This window comes from Anabrus simplex, chromosome 2 (assembly GCF_040414725.1).
Source record: "Anabrus simplex isolate iqAnaSimp1 chromosome 2, ASM4041472v1, whole genome shotgun sequence".
Classification (NCBI taxonomy): Eukaryota; Metazoa; Arthropoda; class Insecta; order Orthoptera; family Tettigoniidae; genus Anabrus; species Anabrus simplex.
Window position 1 is genome coordinate 59907082 of NC_090266.1, and position 17762 is coordinate 59924843.

General features: G+C 41.9%; 1 protein-coding gene across 1 annotated transcript in view; it reads right to left on the reverse strand.

The window, feature by feature from the left end:
• Positions 1-17762, reverse strand: part of LOC136863866 (estradiol 17-beta-dehydrogenase 2) — a 191792-nt gene that overhangs the window by 68093 nt on the left and 105937 nt on the right. The window lies entirely within an intron of this gene.

A 17762-nucleotide genomic window follows, 5' to 3' on the forward strand; every position in this document is an offset into this window, starting at 1 on the left:
TATGGCTTTTAGTGCCGGGAGTGTCCGAGGACATGTTCGGCTCGCCAGGTGCAGGTCTTTTGATTTGACACCCGTAGGCGACCTGCGCGTCGTGATGAAGATGAAATGATGATGAAGATGACACATACACCCAGCCCTTGTGCCAGCGAAATTAACCAATGATGGTTAAAATTCCCGACCATACCGGGAATCGAACCCGGGACCCCTGTGGCCAAAGGCCAGCACGCTAACCATTTAGCCATGGAGCCGGACAGGGGTGGTATATAATGCGCCAAAACAAATTCGTAGTGCTTGATGCTGTATCGTATTGAGGGATTGAAGTGAGGAGTGGGATGCAATATCTATTATGTGTGCACCGTAATCAAAACGAGCACGGATTGTTGCGGAGTGTACTAATTTTGCTGTGACAGGATCAGCTCCCCAGGAACGACGTGTGATATCTTTTAGTAGAATAATAGCAAATCAACCAAGACGAAAACGGAGGAAGTAAGGAAGAGACATTTTAAGTGAAAAAGAGTTCTGTACTAATTTTGCTGTGACAGGATCAGCTCCCCAGGAACGACGTGTGATATCTTTTAGTAGAATAAGAGCAAATCAACCAAGACGAAAACGGAGGAAGTAAGGAAGAGACATTTTAAAGTGAAAAAGAGTTCTGGTGACCAAGATGATGCACGTTCGGGATGCACACAGAAGTGATGGAAAGGAATACTGCCGTAAATGTCGAAGGCGATGCACAAAGGAGGACAGCATAATAGAATGTGATAGATGCAAATAAAAGACACACGAGAGCTCTACCGGTCTCACCGATCAGGTAGCAAAAGATCACGAAAGGAAGAACCGTAAGATAATATGATTATACGAAATATGCAAACCTGATGCGTTACATGTAAGTCATATACTGTTATAATAGCCACCCTGGAGGTAAAGGCAGATGATTTAAAAAGTTACCGGTACCTATATCAAAGAACATTTACAGAAAAATATACATCATCAAATCCGAGAAAATATATATGGAACGGCGGAAACGAATGACCGAAAGCTACAAGGTCAAATTTGGAAAATCAAACAATAGCCTATCAAAGACGTGATGATAGGAAGTGAAGAAATTTCATATATATCTGAAGAAAGGGAAAATTCAAATTCAAAATTTAAAGAATAGGTTCTGAACCTAAAGATAAAGGTCATGAACAAGAACAGAAAGAAACTACCACTGAATGCTGGCGAGAATGAACACCTATCAGCTTATGCGGAAATTGAGAAAAACAACAAGGAGATCACCACAGAAGTCTCAAAAGATGAGGACCATAGAGAGAGGGTGCAGGATGAAGAAACTAGTGTACTATTCTAGACAATATTTCTTTCCTTTCATTTCCTTTCTGCACATAATTTATTTAATTTTTCCTTTTCTTTTCATTTTTCCGTAAAGATGGCTAAGGAGTGCAAGTGTAGGAACTGTGGGTGTGGCCACACATTAAGGGGTATGAGACAGGAATTGGAGAGTTTGAGGGATGATATAGATGTTGATTCCCATAGGGAATCTGAAATATTTGTTCCGAATGAGGCAAGCAGGCATCAATTTTTGATAATGAGACGAAGTGTCTCATAGTGCATTGGCACTGCCGGTGGCTACAATTAGCCTACGCAGTGGCCTCCACGGTATGCACTAGCCAGCGTCTTGGTAGGTGTGCTAGGTACCAACTGATGAGCCCAGCCTAGCACACGAGGACGAAACGCTGGCAACCAGGAATGAGTTAGTTGGAAAATTTATAATGTCCAATAAGTTTGAGGGAGTTAATTAAGATTCTCTCAGAAGACAGGAAGGAAGGAAGGCCTCCCTCAAACAATGTATAGGATACAGTAGGTGTAAAAGAGGGATGGGAAGGAAAGGGGGAACTGTATAAGACAGGTGGTCTAATGTTCTAAGGTGATCATGATGTTTGTTTGTTTAAAGGGGCCTAATATCTAGGTCATCGGCCCCTAATGGTACGAAATGAGACGAAATGCAATGACAAATTAAAAGTCTAAAATCCTGCACTGACCAGAATCCAAAACGTGAGATAAAGAATGAATGGATGGATATGAATTTAAAACCATCAGTGGATCTGACCCGCAATGCCTCACATTCACAGAAAATGACGAAACCAAAGAAAACAATATTATTACTGACCAAGGGACTGCTTCTGTAGCCCAATACTGAATCGATGAGGCGTGTATTCTTGTTGTTGCTAGTTGTTTTACGTCGCACCGACACAGATAGGTCTTACGGCGACGATGGGACAGGAAAGGTCTAGGAGTGGGAAGGAAGCGGCCGTAGCCTTATTTAAGATACAGCCCTAGCATTTGCCTGGTGTGAAAATGGGAAACCACGGAAAACCATTTTCAGGGCTGCCGACAGTGGGGTTCGAACCTACTATCTCCCGAATACTGGATAATGACCGCACTTAAGCGACTGCGTGTAGTCTAAAGGGGGTCCGAATTCCAAGTCATCGGCCCCTCATAATGGTAGCCTACTTATCGCTAAGAATGTAGAACTATGGTATTTGTTATGTTGCGATACTAATCAAAAGTAGCGTTGACTCGCGGTATTCCACACATTATGGTACTACTCACAGGTAATGAAATTCGCACATGTAATAGAGACCTATGGTGTTTCGCACATTGCGGCGCCAGTTACAGGCAACGCAAGCCTATGGTGTTCATCACGGTACAGGGACTCGTACTATCCCGTAGTGTTCCTCATATAGTGGGTACTAATCATAGGCAAGCCAAAACCATGGTGTCGCTCACCCATGGCGTCGCTCGTATAGTGGTACTAATCACAGGTACTTTAAAAGCTGACCGCACGGTGCTCCTGCGTGCTACTAAGCACAAACCTATTTGGTACCTAACATAGTAGTACTACACGCAAGTAAAAGCGACTCATGGTGTTCCCCGCGTGGTGGTACTAATCACAAGTAGTTTCGTGGTTCTAATACAATAATCCCTTCGTCGCCCCTTGTAGTCGCCTCTTACGACAGGCAGGGGATACCGTGGGTGTATTCTTAGTCTGCGTCCCCCACCCACCGGGGGATGTGTGTTTGGTCCGCGAGAGGTATTTTATTTCCCTCAAGTCTGCCGGAAAGCCAGTTAGGACCCTATCCGCCACCTGGGACGCGCCACGTGGGAGCATCACGTCTCCCCTCTGCTACGCCAGCGTAGTAGGTTCGTGGCTAAGGGGAAGGAGAGTTCAGGCTAAGGGCTCTATTCAGAATCAAAATTCAGGACAGGTTTCTGTGAGAAATCGGTACGAATCACTGCACGTAGAACAACTGAGGGAATATGAACAGGGAGCTGTTGCTGAGAAGTGTGGAAGTAGGAGGAAACGGAAATATAGAGTAGATGATAGGAAAAAACAAGTGGAACAGGGTCATGGGAGGGAGAAAAAGAAGGAAGTAGATTCTGCAGCTGTCAGGAAAGACAGGGCTGACCAGGAGGGGAGGGGATCAAATGGGGGGGGGGGGGGCTAGGGTGAAGGCTCTGGTCATGGGGATTCCATTGTTAGACATGTGCGGAAAATGCGTGGAGGAAAGGGAACCAGGGTAGAGTGTTATCCAGGAATTAGGTTGAGGCAGATGTTGAGGAAAGAAGAAGAGCAGGAGGAGGGAAAAGAGAAGGTGGTAGTGTTTCACGTTGGTACTAACAACGTAAGGCAAGCAGGTATAAGTACCAACATATTTGGGGATGTGTGGTATCTGGTAAATGCAGCAGGGTGAGGTTTAAGGAAGCGGAGATTTTTATCAGTAAAATACTGTGTAGGAGGGATACCGACTGGAAGGTGTTTGGGAATTTAAATGAGACTATGGAGTGCAGTGGCGGCGATAAGGACCCCGCAGACCCCGCGGGGTGGGGGGTGGGGGCATAGCTTGTGAGGGGCCAATGAATGTTTCTTCCGCTTTCTGATACCAAGGTACGAATATCCTCCCTATGCCAGAACAGAAAGCTAATGTTCGAATTACATCAGTTATGCGGACAAAAATATCATTCCACTTACGTCTTTCATCTGAAAATTGGTTCTCAAATGTTCCGTTCTTCTTCTAAGTAGAATACGTTAGTGAAGCGGTTAGTCTCTGTAGTAATTATCGCTAAGCCCTGGTTTCGATTCCTAGTCGGTTCATAAGGAGATTTTGCTGTTGAAAGCGGACGTTTTGCGGTCGAGTGATCAGAACACTGGTCTTGAGTTCGATTTCCGAAATATCATAGTCGCGAATGGCAAATTCCTCTTGATCGGGGAATGGATGTTAGTAGGCTATCTATCATACTTCATCCCTCTTCATCTGTATACATAACAATATCACAGATACACACAATAGTGAACACATACGATAGCACAGTAACCCTAAGAGATCCAGTGCTACATCACTTTATTTAAAGCGTATGCGATGCATGTTGTCCAGTTTCATTCTGCCCATACACTCCACTACTAGCTACACGTAGTTTCATCCAGTTCACCACTGCTCTCTAAGGAAAGACACACTGACCTAAAACTTGTAGCCTACTATGCGAATCTCATCTCAACACTCAACTCCCGAGTTCATATTTGAAAACGAAGTAAGTGGTAAAAGAACATTATCAGCTTCAACCCACTTACGTCAGAGCACTCGTGTGCTGTCTGGTAGTGATGGGACATTCGATTCATTTTACTGAATCGATTCATTTGATTCCGTTCACGTTACTGAATCGATACAGTGATCCGATTCACGGCTCATTGGTCACCGCTTCTACTGCATCTGTGTAGTATGTGCTGATAAGACAGCAGCAACAGCATTCAGTGCTCGCAGCTGCCATCTGGTCTTCATACTATGAACTCCTTTCTTAGAAAAAATGCTAGTTACTCTAATACATCGAAGGTTTCCGGCGACGCAGGGTGGGAAAGTTTAGGATTAGGAAAGTAGCAGCCATGGCCTGAATTAAGGTACAGTCCCAGCATTTCCTGGTGTGAAAATGGGGAAAATACGGAAAACCATCTTAACGGCTGCCGACGGTGGGATTCGAACCCACCATCCCCCGAATGCAAGCGCGTAGCCAAGCGATATTAACCGCACGACAACTCGCTCAGTCATTTTTGAAAATATGTATTTTTCTATCCGCTGAGGATTTTTTTAATCGTCATATTTTGTATAGGCTACCCGAGATGTACAGTAGCCCGCTGGTTTTCTGATTCAACATACTGTTATTGCGTCTGTCCATATATGACTGAAGTCTTGTGCAACGATGTGACATATGAACTGAGAGAATACTGAGCCGTTCTTCCCAATATAAAACAGGTACTTTTGAGTGGTCATGAGCATGACTCATAGTCATAGGGCAGGCTAGAGTCGAGTTTAATTGTCAAATGTCAACTAAGTTATAATACTAAGATTCATTAAACTAATAAATAGTATAACCTAATAGCCTACCTACTTACTAGCTACTTCAGAATTATGTTGTGACCAACTTCTTAACACTGCAAATAAATCCATCTATTATTTAAACCTCCCTGTAAGAAGAGGACAGTGAATGCAAATGGGTATTATTTTCAAATGAGCTGAGCTCGAGAGTTCATTATAGCATACGATTCTTTCAGTGTAGCATGGCTCACTGTATGTCTCGCTGCAGCGGAATCTCGGCTCTCCGCGTGTCCAGTGAGCCGATAAGGAGCCGTGTGTATCATGTGTCTCACTGAGCCGCGCTCGTTCACGATTCATTCGATGTGCCATGATTCACTGTCTCGCTGCAGCGGAAGCTCGGCTCCCCGCGTGTCCAGTGAGCCGATAAGGAGCCGTGTGTATCATGTGTCTCACTGAGCCGCGCTCGTTCACGATTCTTTCGATGTGCCATTATTCACTGTCTAGCTGCAGCGGAAGCTCGGCTCTCCGCGTGTCCAGTGAGCCGATAAGAAGCCGTGTGTATCATGTGTCTCACTGAGCCGCGCTCGTTCACCATTCTTTCTATGTGCAATGATTCACTGTCTCGCTGCAGCGGAAGCTCGGCTCCCCGTCAACGTCCAGTGAGTGCGCCACTCAGCACTGTCCGCTGGGGGTAAGCTGAATCGTGTGCCGTGAGCTCGCCGTTCCTGTGAATCGATTCACTCTGACACTTGAATGAATCGATACACTGCTTCGAATCATGCATTCAGTAGCCAACACTACTGTCTGGGTCTATCAATGCAATCAGGAGACAGCGTTCCACGTTGGCTCACCTGCAAATGCGTTTCTCAGTTTCATTACCAGAGAAGTATTGGAACGAGGAACGGTAGTCTTATGAGAGCCGCAGATGTTTTCTTCCTGAATTCTTAAAAAATCACCTGAAAAAAAAACTACGAATAAGAGAATCGGTGCCTTAAAGAGCGTCATAGAATATACAGCCTCGTACTACGAAATAAACTTGTAACTTTCCTTATCAGGAAACGAGGGGTCCATTTTCAATTACTGCGGGAGATCCCGCGCTTGTTAGCGCCGCTACTGATGGATTGGGCATGTGGGAAACTGGGGGTAAGATTTATGGATCCTAATGGGTGGGTAAGGCGATAAGGATCTGATTTCAGATGGCCTTCACTTAAACTGCAGTGCTACTGTAACGGTTCAAATCCCGTTACAAGCATTCATCTGTATTATTATTATTATTATTATTATTATTATTATTATTATTATTATTATTATTGTTGTTGTTTGATTCAATTCTATAATCTGATTTCGCTAGGTATTAATTATTGCTTGCTTCATTGTAGTTAATTTATTGTGTATATATGTATGTGTGTGTGTGTGTGTGTGTATTAGCATCAAAATTATGTAGAGTGAGACTTATTGCCTAATATCAGATATAGATATATTATTTGTGATACTACCTTTTAAAACATTGCAACACATACTGTTACAGTAACTGTCGAGTCATAACTCTGTCATTGTATGCATTTTGCAATGAGATCATATTTAGGGAACTCCACATTTGCCTGAGGCTATTTCAACACAATATGTAACATTTATAGCAGGGTGAGAGTGACATCATATCTATTTTGAGCTCTGACATGGGTGTTATACCGTGTGTCAACTAATGGCTATATATAGGGGCTGTATCCTAAAGCGGCAGTCAGTTGGATAGTTCAGTTGGTTGGAAGGAGATGAATGGAGAGACTTGCCATGAAGTCAGTTGGAGTCAATTGGAAGGAGACGAATGGGGAACAGTGATATGGATACGTAATCGTCAGTGACCAAATGGCTTATAGTTCGGAGTGTGTTTCGTGTATCTGTTCGGTCGAGTTCTTTGTCAGTTCGGTAACAGCCGAATACTGAGTCGTCGTAATGCAGACTAACAGTTATCAGTGAATTACTTGTAAAGTTGATTGTGAAGTGTAAATATATTTCAAGCCATACTATACCTCGTTTGTGAAACTAAAAGGATACATCACGAAATTATGCTTGAGATACCCATAGCTGATACCAACTCAAAGAAATACGTCGTAATAACACTCAAAGTGTTGAAGGTACTGTAAAGTGAACCAATGAGGGATAAATTTCTTGTACAACTTTTAAATGTCCGGTCAAGAGGTTTGAAATTTCATGCCTAGAGTTTCCTTCAGTTATAATGTCACCGAGCTCGATAGCTGCAGTCGCTTAAGTGCGGCCAGTATCCAGTAATCGGGAGATTGTGGGTTCGAGCCCCACTGTCGGCAGCCCTGAAGACGGTTTTCCGTGGTTTCCAATTTTCACACCAGGAAAATGCCGGTGCTGTACCTTAATTAAGGCCACGGACGCTTCCTTCCAATTCCTAGGCCTTTCCTATCCCATCGTCGCCGTAAGACCTATATGTGTCAGGACGTAAAGCAAATAGCAAAAAAATGTTATAATGTCAGTTTTATATTATCTTTTGAATTATAGCAGTAAATCTCACTCGTTAAAATCAGCATTTAAATAATATATTTTGTTTAGTATCAAATAAATTAATTGTTTCACATTTATAGATCATGTAACCTCACATTTTAATGGGGAAACCGAACGCCAGTATCCTTTTCCCTGAACCTATATGTTATGCTGTCAAAGTAAGCTTATTACATCACACCCTAGAAATATTCAAGACTCTCATTCTATTATCGTTACATCTATTTGTAGCTGGCGCACATCAACAATTGTATGTGTAAGTAATCAGGTAAGTACAAACCGTGAGTACATAGTCCGACGATTGAGTATTTTATTTCATGAATATTTTAATATTGTTTAAACTTTAATTCAGTTTCATATTTTAAAAATTTATGAGTGAGTAATCACAGTACGCGTAAGTTTGGACATTTTTTACAAGGGTTATAGGGAGGTACACTGAGGGAAACGGTGTGATCTAGGGAGCGGTGGTAAGGGTACGGGGATCTGGAAGTCAAGTAGAGATGACAAAATTGTTAGTGTTGAACTGTAGAAGTACTGCAAAGAAAGGAAGAGAGTTAAGTAATTTAATAGATATATAATTACCAGATATTTTGATAGGAGTTGAATCATGGCTGAGAAGTGATATAATGGATGCAGACTTTTTCTCACGGAACTGGAGTGTGTATCGTAGAGATAGGATAGGAATGGTAGCAGGGGGAGTATTCATCCTGGTGAAAGAAGAATTTGTAAGCTACGAAAAGGTAAAGATGACAAACATGAAATTCTAGGTGTAAGGCTCATTTCTAAAGATAATAAGCAGTTTGATGTCTTTGGAGTGTACAGACCGGGGAATGGTATCGCTGAAGCTGATTCAGAATTATTTGATAAGCTAATCAGTTATGTGGGAAACGACATGGAAAGGAATATGATCGTGGCGGGAGGTCTCAATTTACCAAATGCCAGTCGCGAAGGTAATGTTAACGACAGGAAGCATGACCAACAAATGGAAAATAAGTTAATATGGGAAGGACAGCTGATTCAGAATATTCTGGACGTGGAGCTGGTAAAACCAGATTACTTCTATAGCGAAACCGAAGTAATAGATGGTATTAGTGATCACGAAGCTGTTTTTGTCGTAGTTAAAAATAAATGCGATAGAAAGGAAGGTCTTATAAGTAGGACTATTAGGCAGTACCATATGACTGATATAGCGGGCATGACACAGTTTCTAAAAGTAACTATGATCGGTGGAAAACGGTAAATAAAAATGTAAACAGATTCTGGGATGGGTTTAAAGCAACTGTCGAGGAATATGAAAACAGGCCTTTATCTTTAAAGGTGGTAAAGAATGATAAATAGTACTTTATTATAACAGAGAGGTAAAGAGACTAAGAAGTAGGTACAGGTTGGAAAGAAATAGAGTTAGAAATGTCTCTGGAAGTAAGGAGAAATTGAAGGAACATACTAGGAAACCGATTCTAGCAAAGAAGTCAGCTAAGGATAACATGATGGCAAGCATAATTGGCGGCCATACACATTTTGGTTGAGATGGAAGTGTATGTAGAGGTACGTTAATGCAGAAACAGGTTCCAAGAAGGACATTCCAGGAATAATTAATGAACAAGGGTAGTGTGTATGTGAGGATCTCCAAAAGGCAGAAGTATCCAGTCAGCAGTATGTAAAGATTGTTGGTTACAAGGATAATGTCCAGATAGAGGAGGTGACCAATGCTGAAGAACTATTAAAATTTACCCATGATAACAATGACATTTACAGAAGGATACAAAAGTTGGAAACCAGAAAAGCGACTGGAATTGCAAGATTTCTGGGGATATATTAAAGATAATGGGATGAGATATGGAACCATATCGTTCATAATGTGATAGACTGATATTTAAGAAAATTATATTACTGAACCATAAGACTCAATTTACATTTGGCGCGAAGCCATATTGGAAGCTGTTGTTGAGGCGTAGTCCGCTGAGACGAGCGTGGCATCATGTGTGAGTGAGATAAAATGTGTTGGAAAGGGACAGAGATACTTGAATTTTGTTTTGGTAAGCACCATACCACCGTGATAAAAATTAAAGCGGCAGAAAGCAGGCTTGTCACGTCAAAGAAATCGAGCGATATCTACTCGCTCGGAGGGTTATTAGAGTGGAGAAAATCATAATAATCCTCGTAATTTTCCGAACGAAATGATGCGTCTTGAGACAATAAATTATAATTAATTCAATAAATCAGCATTCGCACCTGAACCGTGGGATCGAGATAAGTAGCCGCATACCAATCTCCAGAGTGTTTGGTGGTAAACCCCCTGGCGTGGCGTGGCTTGCTCTTCCCTATAAGAACTAAGAGATTTGGAGGGAGGCATCTCATTCTGTTCCAAGATTTTTCCAGTGCGGTCGTATGTCGGTTTGATCAAGATATTGCGCCATTGACTTTGTGTTGTACAAAGACTTAACAGCAATAGTTCGGCCGATAATCGCGCAATGACCTCAGTGTAGAACAGTTTTGATTTAATTACTCCGGATGAACATTTCATAGTGCTGTCGGGAGTGAATTACGGTATGTTCTGTCCAACGACCGAACTACCGCCAGCATGGAGCCAGGAGTTGTAGAAACCAGAGGAGGTTTATGTAATCAACATAGACTATTTGTTAGCAAAATGGAATTGTATAAGGACAGCTGATAAGCTGTATAAAACATCCATTTTTATAACTGTACAGGACGCATGGAAAACATGTTTGCGACGGTCAGGCAGTGATTGTTCATTAGGAGCAACTACAGATAAGAAACCAAACCAAACAAGGTCCGGAAACTATAAACAGTTAACTTTGCGGCAATGTTATGAAAGACACCGCTATCGGGAATAACAAATTAGTCAGCCCGCGTACAGAGTATAAAGAGGGTAGCTAGAGGAGATAAGGTTCTTGTCCAGTAGGTCTTCGGTAGCCTTGAGTAGAGAGACAGTCAGTAAGCCGGTCAGATAGGAAGTGACCAGCGAACAGCTATGTAAGAGAGTAAGCAGTAGCGAATAGCCAGAACAGAGAGACCTACAGCCAGCAGTGTAAGGTAACGCTATGTAGTAAGGAAGATATTAGACGTCAGGGTTTAAGTCGAGCTTGTACTCCAAGGAACATTAGGAGCAATAAGTAGCTATTCGAGAGACAGATTACAGTCTTAGACTAGAGATAATGGCAGTATAGTGTTTGATAGAGAGAATTAATCTGAAGAGCAACATGATTTCCATGCTACCTAAAAGAGTCATCAGAACGTGTACATATTGTAAATAAGAAGCCAATGTATATTAATTTTGAGGAAGGGATTCAGTCGCTGTTCTCACTTAGTATTCTCCGTGACTACCAACCCTGCTCCCACGCCAACTGACAATCGACACACCACTCGGCCGCACGACAGGTATGACTGGTAATAACGCCATACGCATAGACTTCGTCGTAGAAGCTGTATGGGCAAACTGTGTAAATATGAGAATGTAGCGCACAGCTAGAGACTCCAGCAACCAGTATAATTACCGCCAGATTGATATGCGTGTGCATTTGAGCACGAGATAGTAACATTAATTTTCAACTAACTAGGCTATCATTTCTGCTTTCAATTAGAGCCACTTTTCACACAAGTTCGCGTGCGGTTAAGCAGCAGACAGTAATGGTTATGCTTGGCTTTGCATATTGCCAACATCTTTTTAATATCCATGCTGAGTGAGTAGGAGCATCTCTTGTGCAACTTAGTAGACTAAATAGGTGTCTGATTGCAGTTAGGAAGTGGAGTCGACCTCAAGAGCTGATAGAGCACGAGACCTTCCTACATTCATCTCAAGCAGACGACATCGCCATGAAGCCATCCAAGGAAGTGAAGCCTGGACTGTCAACTTTCGATGACGGCAGCATGATGATGTGCTGAGCAGTGTAGACGTGTCCGAAATGGGGGGCGTCCTGAGGTTATCAACAATGAGATAAGTGAACAGGTGTTTTGGCATGTGTTAGGTTAGTAATATTTCGCAGATAGGTTTATTTATTGTAATTATGATGCCCACCACAATAGTGCAGGTCTATATGCCTACTAGCTCAGCGGATGATGAGGAAATCGAAAGAATATATGAAGAGATAGAAGATTTAGTACAATATGTAAAAGGTGACGAGAATCTAATTGTGATGGGAGACTGGAATGCAGTGGTAGGCCAAGGAAGAGAAGGTAATACAGTAGGAGAATTTGGATTGGGACAAAGGAACGAAAGAGGAAGTCGGCTGGTTGAATTCTGCACTGATCATAATTTAGTCCTTGCCAATACTGGGTTCAAACACCACAAACGACGGCTGTATACGTGGACGAGACTTCATTATGATTATGCAGAGATTCAGAAACCAGGTGTTGGATTGCAAAATTTTCCCAGGAGCAGACGTGGACTCTGACCACAACTTGTTGGTCATGAAATGAAGTTGAAGAAATTGAAGAAAGGAAAGAATGCAAAAAGATGGGATCTAGACAAGTTGAGAGAAAAGAGTGTGAGGGATTGTTTCAAGGAACATGTTGCACAAGGGCTAAATGAAAACGTTGAAGGAAACACAATAGAGTAAGAGTGGATAGTCAAGGAAAATGAAGTCAGTAGGGCTGCTGAATAAATGTTAGGAAGGAAAGAAGATCAACTAAGAATCAGTGGATAACGCAGGAGATATTAGACCTGATTGATGAACGACGAAAATACAAGAATGCTAGAAATGAAGAGGGCAGAAAATAATACAGGCGATTAAAGAATCAAGTGGATAGAAAGTGCAAGTTAGCTAAGGAAGAATGGCTTAAGGATAAGTGCAAGGATGTCGAAGGTCGTATGGTCCTGGGAAAGGTAGATGCTGCATACAGGAAAATCAAGGAAACCTTTGGAGAAAGGAAATCTAGGTGTATAAATATTAAGAGCTCAAATGGAAAACCACTTCTAAGGAAAGAAGACAAAGCAGAATGATGGCAGGAGCATATCCAACAGTTGTATCAAGGTAAAGATGTAGATAATTTGGTTCTGGAACATGAAGAGGCCATTGATGCTGATGAAATGGGAGACCCAATTTTGAGGTCAGAGTTTGACAGAGCTGTGAGTGACCTAAATAGGAACAAGGCACCTGGAATTGATGACATTCCCTCTGAATTACTGACTGCCTTAGGAGGAACCAGCATGGCAAGGTTATTCCATTTAGTGTGTGAGATGTATGAGACAGAAGTCCCATCCGATTTTCGGCAGAATGTTGTTAGACCTATTCCCAAGAAAGCCGGTGCTGACAGGTGTGAAAACTACCGCACCATTAGTTTAGTATCTCATGCCTGCAAAATTCTAACACGTATTATTTACAGAAGAATGGAAAAACAAGTTGAAGCTGAGTTGGGAGAAGATCAGTTTGGCTTCAGGAGAAATGTAGGTACACGTGAAGCAATCCTGACTTTACGTCTGATCTTAGAGTATCGAAGCAAGAACGACAAGTCCATGTACATAGCATTCATAGATCCAGAAAAGGCATTCGATAATGTTGATTGGACCAAGCTATTTAAGATTCTGAAGATGATTGGCATCAGATACCGAGAACGAAGAATTATCTACAATCTGTATAAAAAAATCAGTCTGCAGTTATAAGAATAAAGGGCTTTGAAAAAGAAGCAGCAATCCAGAAGGGAGTGAGGCAAGACTGCAGTTTGTCCCCCCTCCTTTTTAATGTTTACATAGAACATGGAGTAAAGGAAATCAAAGAGGAATTTGGAAAGGAAATCACAGTCCAAGGAGAGGAAAGAGGAAAGATGATATTGTTATTTTATCTGAGACTCCAGAAGATCTCGAGAAGTTGCTGAATGGTATGGATGAAGTCTTGGGTAAGAAGTACAAAATGAAAATAAATAAGTCCAAAACAAAAGTAATTGAGTGCAGTCGAACGATGGCTGGTGATGCAGGAAATATTAGATTAGGAAATGAAGTCTTAAAGGAAGTAGATGCATATTGTTACGTGGGTAGTAAAATAACTAACGATGGCAGAATAAGGAGGACATAAAATGCAGACTAGCACTAGCAGGGAAGAGCTTTCTTAAGGAAAGAAATTTGCTCACTTCAAACATTGATATAGGAATTAGAGAGATGTTTTTGATGACTTTCGTGTGGAGCGTGGCATTGTGTGGAAGTGAAATATGGACGATAACTAGCTCAGAAAGAAAGAGAATAGAAGCTTTTGAAATGTGGTGTTACAGAAGAATGCTGAAGGTGAGATGGATAGATCGAATCACGAATGAAGAGATACTGAACCGAATTGGTGAGAGGAGATCGATTTGGCTAAATTTAACGAAAAGAAGAGATAGAATGATAGGACACATCTTACGACACCCAGGACTTGTTCAGTTGGTTTTTGAAGGAAGTGTAGGTGGTAAGAACGGTAGGGGTAGACCAAGGTATGAATATGACAAGCAGATTAGAGCAGATGTAGGATGCAGTAGTTACGTAGAAATGAAAAGGTTAGCGCAGGATAGAGTGGCATGGAGAGCTGCATCAAACCAGTCTATGGACTGATGACTCAAACAACAACATGGTGATTGAGGCCTTCAGGCGGCCTTCTTATGTATATAATATATGGATTAGGCCCTTCTGGCAAGTAGTTAATTCTTACAGACTACTGCATGTGTTAGTGGTATTTTTAGCTGTTATACGGGTTACGAGGGAGACAGGTATAACTTAGGTTTGTTACTATGTAAATATTTGATCTTATTTCTTTATGCATGTTGACGTAGTTAGTTGTAAAATTAGTTTCTACAACGGGAAATTTCTGCTAACTTAAGATGTCGAATGGGAATTCATTACAAAGTGTTAGTTAACTTAAAGAGAGGATTGGCATGATTTCATGTATGCGTGTAATTCATAGTGATGCATAAGCAATGTGCATGCATATGCAACGTTGAACCAGTAAGGAATTTCTAAGTTTTCCGGTAGAGTTTTTCCACAACTGTGCACTCGATCTGAACCTGGGACTTAGGGACAAGTGTTATATTGAACGTAAATTATGTGAGGAATTGACACTTGGAAGTGTTTTTTTGTTTTTAATGAAATGGACCCATGATGAGGTCAGGCACATAGGCCTTAATGCGAATGAGAAAGAATGATCCCATGTGTATTATGAAGTGGGCCAGTGAGCCAGAGAATACCTGCTTTATAGAAGCAGAAAATTTAAAGTGTCCCATTTTGCCGAGACAGTGACAGATGTGTGCGTGGAACTACGCCGTGTTAAAAAGGGTCTGTTTATATTTTTTGTCGTGTGAGACGACCTTGACCCATCCCGCTCTGCCAATGGTCAACGACATAGCATAACACCCCAGGCGAGGGGAGATCCTTTCTTTCAGAAGACTGCGTATGAAATGTGTTTCTTTCATTTAGCTTGTTTTTAAATTTCAGGTGTCAGAATCTTCGTCTCACTGAGTGTTGTTATATTATTGTGCTTATTGTGATGTTTATATTTTGTTGTATTGTCATATGTGTCGCTGATTAGAGAGTGATGTAGCACGTAAAGCTACCTAGTTTGGTTGTGGGTTCAATCCCATCCTGTGCCTAGTGAGATACGGGCTCACATTCAACTTCTGTGATTTTGGAAGGGAATAATGCAGTCGTGTTTTTATGTACATGTGTAAATATATCCCGTATGCGAGGGAATTAATAATAGTGATAATTTTTTAGATCTGCGAAGTATTACTGCTCCTAACATTATAAACCTTTAACGTTCTGCCAATGCATCATATAATAAGCGCCTGTTCACACTTATCGTAAATCCTCAAGGTGAAAGCAATGGTTGTTGGACTCCACGAATCAATTGTTTTTTGCCACTTCATGGCATGTGATTTAACTTGCAATTTATTGCCACTGCATTATGTAAATTTTGAGTTTCTTTTCTACTTTAATGCTTGTTCTTTCGATTATTAAAACGTATTTATCTTATTTTATTCCTCATTTGCTCACACAACGATGTTTCCTGTCCGATTATATCTTTAAGATCCTCTTAGTTATAATTCATTAAGGCCACAGGACCGTTCACGCGCTCTTCGACTACTAGACCGGTGCAGCAAGGACAGGAAATTTAGGTAATTTGTATAACCCCGTACCCACTCCACTTTTATAATTAATTACTGTAAGTACCTGTACGGTATAATATAACACCATATCTGAGGTACTTATTTGATTATTGTCTGCAGGAAGGAGCTATACCAAATGAATAGAGAGGTGCTATAGTAGCTCCTATGTATAAAGGAAAGACTGATAGACATAAAACTGAAAATTACAGGCCAGTCAGTTTGACATACATTACATGCAAGCTTTGGAAAATCATTCTTTCTGATTATATTAGACATGTTTGCTAAATTAATAACTGGTTCGATAGAAGGCAGTTCGGGTTTAGGAAAGGTTATTCCACTGAAGCTCAACTTGTAGGATTCCAGCAAGATATAGTAGATATCCTGGATTCAGGAGGTCAAATGGACTGTATCGCGATTGATTTATCTAAGACATTTGATAGGGTAGATCATGGGAGAGTACTAGCAGAAATGAGTGCAATTGGACTAGAAGAAAGTGTGTCTGAATGGGTGGCTATATTTCTAGAAAATAGAACTCAGAGAATTAGAGTAGGCGAAGCTTTACCTGACCCTGTAATAAATGAGAGGGGAATTTCTCAAGGCAGTATTTTTAGACCTTTATGTTTTCTGATATATACAGGCTGTACCAAAACTCGACGACAAAAATTTAGGAAGGGATTCCTCACATAGAGAGAAGGAAAAAATGTTATGACATCATGATTCGGAAACGTATACTTACAGATTTATTCAAGCTTTGAGACACAAATTAGTAATAATGCACAAGTCCTGTTTGCTGCAAAAATCATCCAGACACCGGTTGTGAATGAAACTGATGTGAGTCTTAAAATACCTTAGAGCTCTCACACATTATATCCGATCATCTTTCAGCTTAACCGTTCCCGATAACACGTCTGAGGATTTTTGTCGACTGCACTCATCGTCCGTCACACAGATCTCTGTTGAGGACTCTACACTGCTCCAAGCAACGCCACGTTTTTCGGCCGGGTGACGCCGCACCTATAATTCGCACCCAGCCGACCTCAATCAAGCAAATTAGCCAGACACTAAGCTGGAAGTCGGCTTCCCCAACATGTACACTCTCCTGGTTCGTGATGTTAACCTTGCTCTCGCCGATGAAGACATCCTCACGGAACTTCGCCCGGCAGGCATCCATTCTGCTTCCAGACCCTACGCCGGCCCGGTACCATCGCCTGATGTTCTGTATATCCCTATTTCTTCTTCAGGTGCCTACTTCGACCTTCTAGACAAGGGGCGTTTATCCACGGCCGCCTCCATCGCGTCGAAAATACTACTCCGAACATCATGGCTCAACTACTTCTCAAGGCAACCGATACGCCTGTCACCGCCGAATCGCCTGCAGCAACCACGCCCCCAACATTATTCCATCCCTTCTCCTCTAGCTACACCACTACTCCTACCACCACCACCACCACCACCACCACCACCACTTCTACTCACACCTCAAGCAACATTCCCATAACCAATTCAGTTATGTCGCATCCCCTCCCCATCATGACGTCTAATCACCACATCCCTCCCACCCCTGACCAACTATGTCCCTTGACCACATTACTTCAGCCACCTGCCGAGGGACCTGCTAACGACACGCCTGCAGCTACGGAACATCCACCATCGTCATCGCCGCCGTCCAACCGCTCTACCACCTACAGCTGCGTCGTTCGCGGTGTGGACCCTAACATATCACCTGGAGCTATCGTCCATGAACTTCGCAAAGCAGGATTACCCGTTCGCCGAGTGTTCCGGATT